Source organism: Schistocerca gregaria, chromosome 6 (assembly GCF_023897955.1).
Source record: "Schistocerca gregaria isolate iqSchGreg1 chromosome 6, iqSchGreg1.2, whole genome shotgun sequence".
NCBI lineage: Eukaryota > Metazoa > Arthropoda > Insecta > Orthoptera > Acrididae > Schistocerca > Schistocerca gregaria.
Window position 1 is genome coordinate 249,122,893 of NC_064925.1, and position 5,283 is coordinate 249,128,175.

The 5,283-nt window shown below is 47.7% G+C and overlaps 1 non-coding gene across 1 annotated transcript; it reads right to left on the minus strand.

The window, feature by feature from the left end:
* Positions 1-3,725: 3,725 nt before the first annotated feature.
* Positions 3,726-3,800, minus strand: Trnas-cga (transfer RNA serine (anticodon CGA)). The gene has a single exon. It is a non-coding gene; the product is annotated as a tRNA-Ser (tRNA).
* Positions 3,801-5,283: the final 1,483 nt, after the last annotated feature.

Consider the following 5,283-nt stretch of genomic DNA (forward strand, 5'->3'; position numbering starts at 1 on the left):
GGCTGGACGTTTTAATGTGTTGCAGAATGGGTGGCTCATCCTCTTTTTATTCTTGTGGTCAGCCAGCCCAGACCATCTGTTCCATGGTTTTAATACCTTCATCTACTTTTCCCTGTAGTGTACGTTTTCCTCCTTTTCTGTTCATTTCTTTAGTTTCCTCTTTCGGTATGGTTCCCCATTCTTTTTAACGCTCTTTATTTTTTGTGTTGTTTTACCTTGAACGTTGTTTGCGTCAGGAAAAAAGGACTGATGACCCTGTAGTTTGGTCCCGTTATATCCCAAACCAACCAGACAACCAACCAGGTTTCTGTCCCGAAATAATTATACCGTGGGAAATTTACTGGAGGACAATGTACTCTGAAACGTTGTTACGAATACTCCGAAAATTTAACGACAAAATTTTCGCCGTCGAAGTGTATTTGAAGACTGTTGATATCGCTGTCTGCGTGTCGTTGGCGAGTGTTCCTCTGAGTAGCTCGAACTACCACCTAGCCAAAAATCTCTGTGCCGTCCACAAGTTCAAGTAGCTGCTTTCCTCTTCTAGTGTCCCGCTGACGTGTCAAGGGGAGTCTTACAATTCCCCACTCGATAACGCAGGTCTGGAAATCCTCAGCCGTCATAGAGCAGGTGAAGCCTCATGCTGCCACTCGGCTCCAAGGCAAAGGACCTCGAACAACTCGGGTAACAAAGCTTGAGACTGCGAGCTCTGATGCAACCCGCACTTGAATCCAGCAGCCTTCGCCACTTCCACCAGCTGCCTCTATGAACTGAGGGTGGCCTCAGTGTTGTGTCCTGCATACTCGTCGCTATGGGGTGCCGAGGAAACCTACTTTCTCGGATCGCTAGACAACAGTTCAAGGCAATCGTATTAATGAAGTTTATTACAAAAGGAAAGAGGGAGAAACAGATGCCGGCCGCTGTGACCAAGCAGTTCTAGGCGCTTCAGTCCGGAACCGCGCTGCTGATACGGTCGCAGTTTCGAATCTTGCCTCGGGGATGAATGTGTGTGATGTCCTTAGGTTAGTTAGGTTTAAGCAGTTCTAAGTCTAGGGGACTGATGACCCCAGATGTTAAGTCCCATAGTGCTTAGACCCATTTGAACCATTTTGAAAAACAGATGTGTCGCAAGCAATGGGCGATAGACATGTAAGAAGTTCCTAAGACGGTGCTGTAGAGCTTGTAGAACGGCTAGTCTTCAACTGGGCTGCTGCAATGTGGATCGGCGCTTATGTTCTCTACGCCTAGAGGTTGTTGCTGTCTCGGTGTCGTCCTAGCGAGGGGTCGGTCAGCGTGCTATTGGCTGACGTCTTCTTCACTTCCCTCTCATCTTCAGCGTTCCTGACCAGCGTGCCGGCGCTCGAATCTACGCCGAAAAATTCCTCCCTCACAATGCGACGGACCGTCGTCGTATAGGGAGCACGACAACGGCGGGGCAGGCGGGACTGTGGATGCTGCGCTGGACCGGAAGCTGTGGCTGCCTGGGACGTCAACCTTCCGGTCGGACACCGCCATCCGACCTTCGCTCTGGCGGAAACGTCCCTCGCAAAACGACCAGAATGGTACGAGACCACATCCTGAGGCTCATAACCAGATGCAGAAGGCATCGGCTGCTGCGGCGTTGGCGGGTTAAGCTCCATCGGTAGGACGAGAGGAGACGCAGGAGGCGAAGGCTGCGTCTCCATGAGGTCGTCCCGCGGCGTCGTGATGACATCCTCTGACGACTGCTGTGGCCGCAGTGTCCTTGGGATCTGTGAATCTGGGGGAAGAGATACAGAAGTATCACTGGCACGTGATAGTGGCAAGGTTGATTGTGGTGTCGGCGCTGCAATCCGTCTGGGCCTGAAATAAGATAAATCCATGCGCCAAGTCGACGAAGGATCTCGCCATGCGCCCACCGTCTTGTGCCGCTAAAAGCCCTGTAAAACACAATATCATGCGGCGCGGAGCAATACTCGCGGCCTTCCTTTGGCCCCGGATGCTGAGGAGGGCGGAGCAATGTCCGATGGCGGTGGCCGCGAAGCAGTTCTGCTGGCGATGATCCATCTCGTGAAAGCGAACGATAGGAGGCGAGAAACAGTTGCAGTGCTTGAATCTTGGTGTGTGCGATGTGAAGTTTGGCCATCCGCTGTTTGATGGTTCTGACGATGCTGTATACCATTGTGTTCAAGGAACGTTTCTAATTCATTTGACGTTAACTGAGGTCCGTTGTCCGACACTATAACGTCAGGCAACCCTTCGAGGCTAAAATTAGAGCAAAATGCCAGAACTGCTCTACGTGACGTTGTCGAGTTCATTGGCACAGCAGAAGGAAACTTGCTGCATCAGTCTACAACAATCAACCTACGAGTGTTCCAAAAAGGTCCCCCAAAGTCTATATGCACACGTTTCCATCGTGATTGCGACTTAGGCCAAGCAGAGAATTTTTGTGGCTGAGCGAACTGATTTTCCGCACGAGCTCATCATTGTGACGTCATCTGTTCTATTTGGGTGTCCATACCCTGACAAGTACAGTTTCGACGTGCTAACTGTTTCGTACGAACAATCCCCCAGTATCCTTGGTGAAGTAACTGCAACAGTTCCTTTTGGAAAGTTTTAGGGATCAACACATGTGAGCGTCCACTGTTACTCTGAACAAGAATCACTCCTTCCTGTAGAGCGAGGCTACGCCGATGTCCAAAGTATCGGCGCACTACAGAGTTCTGGCCTCGCTTATTGCAAAGCATAAAGATGTGTGAATGTACTTTAGAAAAATGTTAAAATCCGAATCAGCTTCCGTGACCTGTGCAATTTTCTGATAGTTGAGATGAAAGGATTGAAGTAATTCAGAATCCTGAGCATCTATGTGACAGCAAGATGCAGAAGAAGCGTCAAATTCTGTGTCAGGGCCAATCGGAAGGCGTGAAAGTGCGCCCGCATTACAATGTTGAGCTGTCTAACGATACACAATCTCGTATGGTATTGAGACAACAACAAAGCCCAACTTTCCAATTTTTGGGCAGTTCGGACAGGAACCTGCTTCGACGGATGAAACAAGACTGCAATGCCTTGTGATCTGTTAAGAAGTAGAATTTTCTGCCATACAAATAGAGGTGGACTTTGGTGACACCATACACAATAGCTAATGCCTCTTTCTCTGTTTGTGAATAGCTATACTGAGCCTTGGACAACACTTTTGATACCAAACCAGTAGGCCAGTCTTTATCACCAAGTCTGTGCGAAAGCACTGCACCAATTCTGTAAGAGAAAGCGTTGACTTGCAATACAACGAGTTTGTCGGAATCAAAGTGCACCAAAAATTGATCACTGAGTAATTCATCTTTAAGTTTTTGAAAAGCTTTTTGGCACCCATTTGTCCCAACAAATGGGACGTTCGTGCGACGCAAGAGATGCAAAGGAGCTGAGATTTGTGCAGCATTCGGTATGAACCAAATATAACAGTTTATTTTCCCTAAGACTGACTGCAATTCTGATTCATTACGAGGAACAGGCGAACATCGTATGGCTAGCAAATGTTACTGAAGAGGATGTACACCTTGACTGTTAATGACATGACCAAGATACTGCAACTCAGGTAAAATAAAATCATACATGTCCAGTTCACACTTTTAGTTTTACATCAGAAAACACACGAAACAAAGCACGCAAATTTGCAGTGTGTACTTGAGGTGTACGACTGCTACTACAATATCATTCAAATATGAAACTTCCTGGCAGATTAAAACTGTGTGCCCGACCGAGACTCGAACTCGGGACCTTTGCCTTTCGCGGGCAAGTGCTCTACCAACTGAGCTATCGAAGCACGACTGACGCCCGGTACCCACAGCTTTACTTCTGGCAGTACCTCGTCTCCTAACTTCCAAACTTTATAGAAGCTCTCCTGCGAACCATGCAGAACTAGCACTCCTGAAAGAAAGGATATTGCGGAGACATGGCTTAGCCACAGCCTGGGGATGTTTCCAGAATGAGATTTTCACTCTGCAGCGGAGTGTGCGCTGATATGAAACTTCCTGGCAGATTAAAACTGTGTGCCCGACCGAGACTCGAACTCGGGAACTTTGCCTTTCGCGGGCAAGTGCTCTACCAACTGAGCTACCGAAGCACGACTCACGCCCGGTACCCACAGCTTTACTTCTGCCAGTACCTCGTCTCCTACCTTCCAAACTTTACAGAAGCTCTCCTGCGAACCATGCAGAACTAGCACTCCTGAAAGAAAGGATAATGCGGTAGAGCACTTGCCCGCGAAAGGCAAAGATCCCGAGTTCGAGTCTCGGTCGGGCACACAGTTTTAATCTGCCAGGAAGTTTCATATCAGCGCACACTCCGCTGCAGAGTGAAAATCTCATTCTGGAATCATTCAAATAGTTTGAACAGTTTGGTACTTGGGCGGTGAGCAGTTCCAAATACCATTGGAAAACGGTGGGTGCAGTAGCACTGCCAAAAGGCAAACGCTAATATTTGAGCAATCCTAAATGAGTGTTCACAACACAAACTTTTTGAGATTCATCATCTAATGGTATTTGAAGCTATACATCGCGCAAATCAGTTTGCAAATGTAACGACCAGCGCTTAATCTGTCCATGAGGTTATCTGGGTGTGGCAATGGGTAAGTATTAATCACAGTTTGTGGGTTGACCTCAGGCTTAAAGTCAACACAGAGGTGAATGCGACCTGAAGATTTGGGGAGCAAAACCAGTGGACTTGCCCACTGACTAGCTTGCATGGGCGCAATAGCTGCAATGCCCTGCAATTCTTTAAGTTCAGCAGGGACTTTGTATTGTAATGCAATAGGAACAATCCTGGCCCGACAAAATTTCTGCTCAGCATTTTCTTTCACAGTAATATGTGCAACACAATTTTTAGCCTTGCCTAAATCTTTAGAAAAGAGTTCAAGGAATTCTTGCGGCAAGCTGGCTATTCTGTCTTTTGCATCGAAAGCAGTCACTGACAGCACATTGTCCTGAATGTTAAAGCCAAACAAATCAAATGAATCAAGGCCAAATACACTCCTGGAAATTGAAATAAGAACACCGTGAATTCATTGTCACAGGAAGGGGAAACTTTATTGACACATTCCTGGGGTCAGATGCATCACATGATCACACTGACAGAACCACAGGCACATAGACACAGGCAACAGAGCATGCACAATGTCGGCACTAGTACAGTGTATATCCACTTTTCGCAGCAATGCAGGGTGCTATTCTCCCATGGAGACGATCGTAGAGATGCTGGATGTAGTCATGTGGAACGGCTTGCCATGCCATTTCCACCTGGCGCCTCAGT